This window comes from Palaemon carinicauda, chromosome 5 (assembly GCF_036898095.1).
Source record: "Palaemon carinicauda isolate YSFRI2023 chromosome 5, ASM3689809v2, whole genome shotgun sequence".
NCBI classification, from domain to species: domain Eukaryota; kingdom Metazoa; phylum Arthropoda; class Malacostraca; order Decapoda; family Palaemonidae; genus Palaemon; species Palaemon carinicauda.
The window spans coordinates 144,515,352-144,527,738 of NC_090729.1; positions in this window are offsets into that span (position 1 = coordinate 144,515,352).

Below are 12,387 nucleotides of genomic sequence, written 5' to 3' on the forward strand. Positions count from 1 at the left end.
TTATTAATATTAATATGATTATTAAAATTAATATTATTAATGTTAATATTATTATAAATATTAATATTATTAAAAATGATAATAATAATAATATTAATAATAATGAAAATAATAAAAATAATAATAATTTATTAACGTTAATAATATTAATTTTAATATCAATATTATTACCATTAATAGTAATAGTATTATTAATTATTATTAATATTGATATAAATATCATTAATATTATTATTATTATTATTATTATTATTATTATTATTATTATTATTACTATTAATATTATTATTATTACCATTATTATTGTTATTATTATTATTATTATTATTATTAATGATAATGTTCTTGTTCTTGATAATAATAATAATAATAATAATAATAATATTAATAATAATAATGATAATGATAAAATTGATAATAATGAAAATAATAAAAATAATAATTTATTAATATTAATGATATTGATTTTAATCAATATTAATATTACTATTACTATTAATAGTAATAGTATTATTTATTATTATTATTATTATTATTATCAATATCAATACTAATATTAACATTAATGTTAATAGTAATATTAATATTGATAATATTATTAATATTAGTAATATCAATATTAATATTAATATCATTATTATTAATATTACTAATATTAATATCATTAATATTGATATGATCAATATTATCAATATAATTCATGTTATTAATATTATTATTATTATTTCTAATATTATCAATATAAATATTAATAATATTAATATTAATAATAATAGTATTAATAATATTGATATTAGTAATATTGATAATTATAATAATAATAATAATATTAATAATATCAATAATACTATTATTAATAATAATAATGATAATAATAATAACAATATCATCATCATCATCATCATTCTCATTCTCAATATCATTATCAATATTAACATCAATATTAACATTGGTAATATTATTATTAATATTAATATAAACATTATTAATAATACTATGTAACTTTTGTGTTTGTTCCAATAGTTGACTGAATGGTTTACAGTTCTATGGTTGTATCCGAGACCCTGGATATTGTGGTAAGGTTGCATTCATCGCTGTGAATGATAGATACTTGCCGAACTACTTTGAGTATTATCGGAAGAGTGGCAGCATCTCTTTTCTCAACTATTTCTATATAGCCAATTCCAGGCCTTGTGCTCGTATTCACTATACTAAAAACCCAAATAGGAGTGTGAGGTGAGCGTCCACGATGGTGTTTTGTTTTATGTGGAAAACATGATTCATCAATTTCAACAGTAATTCCAGGGCCCCCAAGCTGAACTGAATTTGTTCCAAAATACACATTTCAGACTTTCCTAAAAAAGCTATAGAAATCGATCATTGTTTTCTCGCCGATGTTCACATGATGTCCTGCTGCGGTTTCGCCAATCCGTTCACTCCAAAGGTACATAACATGGACCCATTTTTGAAGTGAAATATTAGATCGTGCAAAAAAAAAAAAAAACTTTTCTTATTGACTTGCTTGATTTGTATTTCAAACAGGTCTTGTATTGGCATTTCCATATAAATCCATCCTTTGATCTGGAATACTTTGTCCAATTCATACAACTATTGCAGGTATCACTCTTAACTCCACTCTTTATAAGCTTCTTTTGCTGTAGCCAACGAATAACTTGAGAGGAATTATCACACAAACTTGGAAGAACCACATCTTGGAAGGTATTCCGACCCATGGGTGTTGGTTGTTTATAGTAAAAAAAAGAATTGTAGCAACTATTCTTATTTTTGCAAAGTACAATCGAAGAAAGAAACAATTTTGGAATGAGAAAGATTTAAAGGTAGGTTGTTAAGAACAAGAGACGTTGTTAGTTAGGTAGGTAATTATCCTAGAGCCATAAAATAGCTTATTAAAACTAACTAGTAAATTAAGGTTAGTTGAAAACAACCACCATTTGTTAAATCATAAGAAGAAGAGAGGTTGTTAGTTAGAAATGTAATTATCCTGGTTGTAAATAATGATCCTAATTAAGTAGTAATTTAAAGTTAGTTGAAACTAACCCTCATTTGTTAAATCATCACTCCAGAATCTCTCCTGTATAATCGTCACCCTGAAAGACCATGGGGTGACAATTCTACAGGTGATCCTAAAAAAACTTATTAGCGTCATTTATTGCATGTTTATTTTATTAAATCAGCCTTGTACTTTAGTTTTAAGTGCTCTATTATATTCAGTTCAACAGCTGTATTTTTTTTTACGTTGACGTAACGTTCAGTGGTTTTGCTCAGTGATTCCTTCTCTTGTTGTGAATTGCCTGACTATTGTGTTAACGATTGTTTTTATTCTGTTTTCGAGTTGGAATGGAACTGTATTGCGGTGAGTGGAGGGAGGCCGGGCTTAGCGGGCTAAGTCAGTGCGGGCCTGTATAAGCTTCTGGACGTACGCTCTTTTGTTGGCAGCCTTCTGGAGATTTTGCTTACGCCTTTTTGGAGGAATACTCCCGACGGACCTACCTTGGAAGTGGTTTTTCGTAGATGTGCTGAGCCATCTACGGCGTATGTGCATTGTGGAGTTTGATCACGGCTGTGATATTGCAGGTTATTGTCACTTGGGACACCTGTACTCCTGATTCCCGCCGGAGGATTTGGCGGAAGACGTGGTCGACGCTGTCCCGCCACGTAGGAGGCATTACGCCAACCACTGTCCTGTCCGTCTTGAGCTGCATGTCCAGGAGAGCTAATGGCTCGTGAAGAGGCCTGCAGGGAGGCAATTGCCAGGTAAGACGTCATTATCCTGTGTTGTTCCTCGGAATGGATCTCGACCCCTGGGTCTACCTGGGCAATTTGTGGGCTCCCCAGTATATCTGCTGGGAGGTTGAAGAGACTCCGTGAACTCATGTGCACTTCGTTGTACACGAGGATTTGTGTATTTAATTATTAATCATATTTATATGCATATATATGTTATATTGAGTTGTCGGTATTGGGTTAGTTTTAAGTTAAGTACCAACACGGTTAGGTAGGAGATTTAAGGTTTTCCTGTCTTTATTTTCTCTAGTCTTCCTTCAATTTTATAATTATAGGTTAGTGGTATTTCATTATTGGGCCCGTAATATTATTATGTTATGTCCTTTCTTTGCTTTGTTAGGGTCAACTTCTAAGTATTAGGTATCCTTGTGAGCCTGTTATTGTTATTGCTCATATTTACTGTTAAGTTTTCTCACAAGGTTTATTTAGTATTAAGTGTATAGTATAATTAAATATTGTTTATTTTGTTCTGGTGTTTGTTTCCACATTCCTCATACCCTGTGTACTTTCTTACTGCCTATGATCCCTGTGAGTATTGAAGTGTAAAGAACCTGTATTTCGGCCAAAGAGGTCGTAATGCGTGATCTCAGCATAAAGGCGGTCCAAATTCTGCAAGTCTTCAATTTATTTTTCTATATGCACGTAGTTGTAAGTGCCCCTGTGGCCGCAGGGTCATAAAAACAATTAGAATAGCGCCAACGTATCCCTGCGTGTCATAAGAGGTGACTAAAAGGGACGGGACGAGGGCGCTGGGAACTCCCTTTCCTGTATTATAATCCTGTGAGACATCAAAGAGGTGGAGCTGGGGGGAGAGTGACTGCTCCCCGCACTCTAGTTTTGGGGTGTTTGAATGTGCGTGGATGTAGTACGATAGAGCGTAAAAGATGTGAGATTAGAAGTATGTTTAGGAATAAGAAGGATGGATACATTGGCTTTGTGTAAGATGAAGATAAAAGGGAAAGGTGAAGTGATGTTCGGTGAAATGTCTGGTAGAGTGTCTGGGATTGAAAGGGGAAGAGCAAGAGAAGGTGTGGCTTTATTGCCGAGTGAATGGATGACAGGTACAGTGGTGGAATGGAAGGAGATATCATCTAGGTTAATGTGAGTAAGGGTTAGGTTGGGTAGGGAATGTTGGGCTTTAATCAGTGCGTATGGGCCAGATTGTGAGGAAAGTGAAGAAGAGCGGAATGAGTTCCGGAATGAACTAACTAGCTGGGTAGAAGGAATTATGTATTTGTCATGGATGACTCAAATGCTAGAGTGGGCGCTGGAGAGGTAGAAGGTGTCATTGGGAAGTATGGCGTTCCAGGTGAAAATGAGAGTGGTGAGAGACTGGTAGATATGTGTGTTGAGCAAGAAATGATAATAAGTTCTAGCTTTTTCAAAAAGAAAGATAAAAAGAAGTATACATGGGTAAGAGTGGCAAATGGAAGAGTGGTAGAAAGGGCGTTAATGGGTTATGTGTTGATAACTAAAAGAATGTTTGGAAGATTGAAAGACTTCCACGTGTTTAGGGGTATGGCTAACGGTATCATTTTTTGGTGGAAGGAAAATTAGTTGTAGCAAAAGAGTGGGGGAATAGAGTAGGTGGATGTAAAAGGGAGCTAGTGAGGGTTGAAGAGATAATAAAACCGGGGGTAAAAAGTATTTATCAAGAAAGGTTGAAAATGGCATATGACGAAGTGAAAGTAAGAGAAGTGGAAGTTAGTAAAAGAAAATTTTGTTGGGATTGCAAGTGATGTGTGTGGCAAGAAGTTTGTTGGAGGCAGCATGAGGAAGGGCAGTGAATGGTGGAATGAAGGAGTGAAGGTAAAAGAGGAAGAGAAAAAGAGAGATTTTGAAGAATGGCTGCAGAGTAATAGTGTAGAGAAGTATGAAAGATATAGAGAGAAAATGTGGAAGTAAAGCGCAAGGTAAGTGAGGCAAAGATGGCAGCTGACCAGAGGTGGGGTCAGGGATTGGGTCATTCATATGAAGAGAATAAGAAGTTTTGGAAAGAAATGAAGAGAGTAAGGAAGGCTGGTTCAAGAATTGAAGAGACAGTGAAAGATGGAAATGGAAGGTTGTTAAAAGGAGAGGAGGCAAGGAAAAGGTGGGCGGAATATTTTGAAAGTTTACTGAATTTTGCGGATAATAGGGAGGCAGATATAATTGCTGTTGCAGGTGTTGAGGTGCCGGTGATGGGAGATGAGAATGAGAGAGAGATTACAAGAGAGGAAGTGAGGAGAGCACTAGATGAAACGAGAGTAGGAAAAGCATCTGGTATGGATGGTATGAGAGGCGAGATGTTGAAGGAAGGGGGGTGTGACTGTACTTGAATGGTTGATGAGATTGTTTAATATGTTTTGTGTTGTCAATGGTACCAGTAGATTGGGTTTGTGTGTGTATTGTACCACTATATAAGGGTAAGGGAGATGTACATGAGTGTTGCAATTCATGGGGTATTAGTTTGTTGAGTGTAGTTGGAAAAGTGTATGGTAGAGTACTGATTAATAGGTTTAAGGATAAAACAGAGAATGCAGTCTTAGAAGTACAGGGTGGTTTTAGAAGAGGTAGGCGTTGTATGAATCAGATTTTTACAGTTAGGCAGATATGCGAGAAATATTTAGCAAAAGGTAATGAGGTGTATTTTGCGTTTATGGATCTGGAGAAAGTGTATGATAGAGTTGATAGGGAAGCAATGTGGAATGTGATGAGGTTATATGGAGTTGGTGGAAGGTTGTTGCAAGCAGTGAAAAGTTTCTACAAAGGTAGTAAAGTATGTGTTAGGATAGGAAATGAAGAGAGTGATTGGTTTCTGGTGAGAGTGGGGCTGAGACAGGGATGTGTGATGTCGCCGTGGTTGTTTAACTTGTATGTTGATGGAGAGGTGAATGCTTGAGTGCTTGGACGAGGATTGAAACTGGTAGACGAGAATGATCATGAATGGGAGGTAAATCAGTTTTTTTTTGCGGATGATACTCTACTGGTTGCAAACGCGGAAGAGAAGCTTTGCTGATTAGTAACAGAATTTGGAAGGGTGTGTGAGAGAAGAAAGTTGAGAGTTAATGTGGGTAAGAGTAAAGTTATGAGATGTACGAGAAGGGAAGGTGGTGCGAGGTTGAATGTCATGTTGAATGGAGAGTTACTTGAGGAGGTGGATCAGTTTAAGTACTTGGGGTCTGTTGTTGCAGAAAATGGTGGAGTGGAAGCAGATGTATGTCAGAGAGTGAATGAAGGATGCAAAGTTTTGGGGGCAGTTAGGGGATTAGTAAAAAATAGAGGGTTGGGCATGAATGTAAAGAGAGTTCTGTATGAGAAAGTGATTGTACCAACTGTGATGTATGGATCGGAGTTGTGGGGAATGAAAGTGACGGAGAGACAGAAATTGAATGTGTTTGAGATGAAATGTCTAAGGAGTATGGCTGGTGTATTTCGAGTAGATAGGGTTAGGAACGAAGTAGTGAGGGTGAGAACGGGTGTAAGAAATGAGTTAGCAGCTAGAGTGGATATGAATGCATTGAGATGGTTAACCATGTTGAGAGAATGGAAAATGGCTGTCTGCTAAAGAAGGTGATGAATGCAAGAGTTGATGGTAGAAGTACAAGAGGAAGGCCAAGGTTTGGGTGGATGGATGGAGTAAAGAAAGCTCTGGGTGATAGGAGGATAGATGTGAGAGAGGCAAGAGAGCGTGTTAGAAATAGGAATGAATGGCGAGCAATTGTGACGCAGTTCCGGTAGGCCCTGCTGCTTCCTCCGGTGCCTTGGATGACCGCGGAGGTAGCAGCGTTATGAAGCTTCATCTGTGGTGGAAAACCGGGGCGGTTGGGCTGTGGCACCCTAGCAGTACCAGCCGAACTCGGCTGAGTCCTTTGTCAGGTTGGGAGGAACGTAGAGAGGAGAGGTTCCCTTTTTGTTTCATTTGCTTGATGTCGGCTACCCCCAAAAATGGGGGAAGTGCCTTGGTATATGTATGTATGTATGTACTTAGTTCTAAGCACATAGCACAAACAAATAACACTATCATCTTGTATCTGATCACTTACCTCCAGTATCTAATAGAAGATAAGGCAGATGTTACAACAATAATGAACTTAGTCAAAGTACAATAATAACACACTAATACTACAATAATCCCACAATCCCCTTGCAAAGATGTAAAGCAAGATCAGACACTGTTTAATTTTCTGGTACCAGCGTCGAACACTAAAACCTTACTAATACTGCTAGTGCTTGAACTGTAACACCAACAGTTCTGCAAAGTAAGATGATAAACAGTCTGAAAACAAGTCAATGGAGAACAGGAGAAATCGGCGTATGGTGGTAGTATTCTTACATCACTACTTTGGAAATTTAAATAAATGATGAGGAAATTACGAATAAGGAAGGAAATAATTCAACAATTTAGAATAAATAAACAGCACTGAATAAGTTACAGCCATACTGTGAAATAAGACTTATAGATAAAACTGTTCAACAAAGTTCTACCTTCTGAACTGAGTTCTACCCATTCAACCTTTTGCGTAGGAAATCAGTTTCCTAATTTGGTCACGGCCGGAACAAATCTCTGAAAAATCCATAGTATTGAACAGTATGAAAGTAAACACAAGACCATATGAATGAATTGTTTGGCTACTTTACTTACTTTTACTTGAAGGGGTGTTTCCTGATCCCATCGCACATGGAACCCTACGTATGCCCTACAGGACATATCCAATGTTTGTCGTATATATTATTGGGTATTTAATATATCACACAGAGCATTCCGTGTTCATTGTCAAATCCATATTATCGTAGCAGCCAAGGGGAGATGTAACAATGGGCATAGGATATACTATATTACAGTAGTCCATTGTCATCTGCTTATCCTAGATAGTATAAAATAGAATATCATGTAGAAGGTTATAGATAGTAAAAAGTTGGATTGAGAAAAAAAAATTACAGGATTATATTAGCATGTATTATTTGATACATCTGTTGCCTTCAAATGTTATTCTAACATTATACTATATATATATATATATATATATATATATATATATATATATATATATATATATATATATATATATATACAGTGATACCTCTGGATACGAAAGTTTCTGCTTAGGAAAAATTCAGGATGCGAAAAGTGATTCGAAGATTTTTATGCCCCAGGATACGGATAAAATTTCAGGATACGAAAACCTTTCGAGATCCCAACTCTTCGCCGAGAGTAATTTTAAAAAGCGCGCGCCGCCTGACTTTGAACTTGGGTAGATTCACTTACAGCCTCCCGCTCACCCATTGGTTATCTCCCTACTTAGACGCTAGCTGACGCCATAAGATCCTGCTTTCCTATTGGTTGGCAACTATCCCAGCTTGCCTACGCACGTGCGTTCATCTCTCTCTCTCTCTCTCTTTTCGTTCCAACCGCGGTATCGTTAACAGACATTGTGTGCTTTCGCTTGTTTGACTTAGTGTTAATATACAGTACATTCATACGCCACGTGTTATCGTTAATAAACATTCGTTACTGTGCACTGTACTATATTAGTGTTTACTATACATACTGTATATAACGTTACTCAGTGTATTATATTACGTATTACTGTAGCCATGGGTCCCAAGAATGTTGCCGAAGGAAAGAAGAAGAAGACGATGCTCTCGATGGAGACGAAACTTGAAATCGTTAAAAAGTACGAGTCTGTCATGCGTTTAAGTGCGATCGCCAAGGAGTATGGCCGGAATCCGTCTACGATAGGCACCATCCTGAAGCAGAAGGCGGCCATCAAAGCAGCAACACCTTCTAAGGGCGTCACTATTTTCTCCAACAAGAGAACGCACGTGCATGACGAGATGGAGAGGCTGCTTCTTGTGTGGATCAAGGACAAAGAGATCTCAGGAGACACCATCACTGAGACTACAATTTGCCAGAAGGCCTCCGCCATTTTCGGAGATCTCATGCGTGCTCAGGCCGAAGAAGGAGCAGGAGAAGGAACATCCCAGCAGGAACCCCCAGAGTTCAAGGCATCTCGTGGGTGGTTTGAGAAGTTCAAGAAAAGGACTGGCATCCATTCAGTGGTACGGCATGGGGAGGCAGCCAGCTCGGACACGAAGGCCGCCGAAGCCTTTGTTAAAACGTTCGACGAGTTGACTCTGCAGGAAGGCTACAGTTCGCAGCAAGTTTTCGATTGCGACGAAACTGGGCTCTTCTGGAAGAAAATGCCTCGTCGGACGTTCATCACGGCGGAGGAGAAGAGGCTACCCGGACATAAGCCTATGAAGGACAGGCTTACCCTTGCTTTTTGTGCAAACGCCAGTGGGGACTGCAAGATAAAGCCCCTGCTGGTGTACCATTCAGAAAATCCCCGAGCCTTCAAAGCCCACAAAGTCATTAAGGAGAACCTTCCCGTGATGTGGAAGGCGAATACAAAAGCCTGGGTAACGAGGCAACTGTTCATTGATTGGGTGAATGTCTGCTTCGGTCCGACTGTCCGAAAATATTTGGAAGAAAAGCACCTCCCTATGAAATGTCTGCTGGTGTTGGACAATGCTCCAGCTCACCCTCCTGGCCTCGAGGAATATCTTCTGGCCGAGTATTCCTTCATAAAGGTCCTGTATCTACCGCCTAACACCACCCCTCTCCTCCAGCCCATGGACAAGCAAGTTATTTCTAATTTTAAAAAATTGTACACGAAGCATCTCTTCAAGAGATGTTTCCAAGTCACAGAGAGTACAAACCTCACTCTGCGTGAATTCTGGAAAGATCACTTCAACATCGTGATATGTCTCAAACTCATCGATCTCGCTTGGCAGGAAGTTTCGAGGCATACCCTAAACTCATCTTGGAGGAAGCTGTGGCCTGATGCTGTCTCTGCACGAGACTTCGAGGGGTTCGGGAAGCCTGGAGGAGAAGCCGAGAGCGTTGACGATCCTGAACCAATTCAGCAGTCTGAGGTGGCTGACATCGTACATCTTGGTACGTCCATGGGGCTGGAAGTTAGTGCGGAAGATATAGATGAACTTATCGAGGAGCACCACGAGGAGTTGATGACGGGCGACTTGAAGGAGTTGGAGACGATGCAAGTGAGTGATTTTCAAGAGCAGCTCTCTAGCGGTGATGAGGAGGATGTTACACCTTTGAAAACGGCAGACATCAAGGAAATTCTCGCATGTTTCCATAAAATGGCAGACTACGTCGAAAAGGAACATCCAGAAAAAGTTTATACCAACCGTGCGCTTCAACACTGCAATGACGTTTGCCTAACGCGTTTTAGAAATGTGTTGAAAAGTAAGCATAAACAGGCTTCAATGGATAGTTTCTTATTAAAGAGGCCAGCGGTATTAGTAGGCCAAGACGAAGGTGAAAGTGAAGAAAAGAAACAGAAAAGAGGAAGGGATGAAGAATTAGAAGGTGAAAGTAAAGAAAAGAAACAGAAAAAAGAAAGTGATGAAGAAGTAGAAGAGATTTAGAAAATAAGAAAAACGTAAAGTTATAAAAAAGCAAAAAAAAAAAAAATTCAATTTTAAGTTTTATGTTACCGTTAAGTGTTAAAGTAATTTTTTCTTTCATTTTATAGTTTTCCATACGTAATGTTAAGTATTAATTATTTCTGCCATTTTTTTATTTCGTAAAGTTTAAGTGTTAATGTGTTAAGTGTGTAAATTACTGTACGTAGTCTGTCACTTGTTACGTTTTCTGCCTTATGCCATCCTCCTCTGCCGCGACTTCGCTATCGGACATCGTCTCAATCAAAAGGTAAGTTTCAACTTTTTTGTTACACTAATTAACTGTAACCTTTTTTTTCAGAGTGTACAGGTATCAATCCTTAATTTAGGTGTACGTACAGGTAACAATACACCTTCACTGATCTAAATGCTTTACGTACATACAGTACCGTAACTTTTATACAGTAGTAAAGAAAACGGACCGTTTTCTTTGGGCTTGGGGGGATAACTTGGCTATAACTACATTATTGAATAATCTCATAGTGGTTTCTGGAATGGATTAGGCTGTTTTTAACGGTTGTGTTAATTTTTGAATAATAGAAATGGCTGCATTGCATGTTTATTACTACAGTTTAGCGTTTTTATGAAAGAAAAGGTGACTTTTTATAAGGCTTGGAACGGATTAGGCTATTTACATGTAAAACGCGACTCAGGATACGAAAATATCAGGATACTAAACCGCATCCTGAACGGATTAATTTCGTATCCTGAGGCATCACTGTGTATATATATATATATATATATATATATATATATATATATATATATATATATATATATATATATATTATATATATATATATATATATATATATATATATATATATATATATATATATATATATATATATATATATATATATATTTATATATATATACAAAAGCAACCTACTTCTTCCAAGATGACTCATATTGTCTTCTAGTTGACTTGGACTTGTATTCTTCTAAGAATTCTATATTTCCTTCTGAGATTCCAAATCTTTTCCTAACCGCTAGGGCAAGAAAATCATGAAATGAAGGGTTTGGGCTGTGTGATAAATCGAAGGCAATTAACTTCTGAACCTTCTGAGATGGCCATGGGTTCAGAACTAGGGCCAGCCTCAGCTTCCGTTCCTTCACCAAAGGGAACAGATTGCTCTTCGGCTATTTGGGAGTCCACAGAGCCACTCCTCCCTGAAAGGATCTCAGTGTGTTAAGGACCTTGTTGTGACATCAAAAGACTTGGCTGCTGCTACCCAAGCTTTATTCAACTTAAACTTCAGTAGATTATTCCCTGAAACAATCATGAACATAATTAGCAGACCCCATAATAAATGTAATACAAACTATGTTAGATCCTCAAAATAAATCTAATTAAACCAAATAGATACAAATGGAATAAACAAAAGGAAATAAAAAAGAAACAGAGAATTACTTGATAAGTTGCTTCGACTGTCCCTCCATCAGGTAAGTAAACAAAGTATGAAAAGATCACCAGACAAACATTTCAGAGTGAGGTATGAAAGAGCAAAAGGACAAAACAATATTATAACATTCTTCCCCTCTAGATATAAAATTGGTTACATCACTTCATAAGTAATCAATCCCACCCATATCGGTTCGGAGCCCTTGACACCCGGGTTGATCTACGTACTGGAGGTGATGCAGTCTCTGTTCTAATTTCAGCTTCTGGGTGAAGTCCCATACCTTCTGGAAACTCTTGATAGGTTGTCTTGGGTGACACTGGAGATTGAGATGGTATGGCCTCTGGTGACAATGAAACAGAAGGTAGTTCTTGATTTTCAGAAACAGAATTATCCTTAGGGCATGGGGCCAAGTCACGTAAGGAAACCTTTGACTCTCGTCCGCTGGGATGTCTAATGTTAGCATATGTAGGGTTAGCAGATAATAGTTCAACTTCATCCACTAGGGGTTCATTTTTGCTTGTTCTGACAAATTTCCTCAATAATACCGGTCCTGACGACATGAGCCACGAAGGCAGAGAGCTCCCCGAGGATGAGCGGCGTGGAAATCCAAAAAAGCATTCATGGGGTGTGACATTAGTTGCTGTCGACAGAAGGGATCTAAGTGAATGTACCACATCAGTGAGTACTAATTCCCAGTGCTGATCGG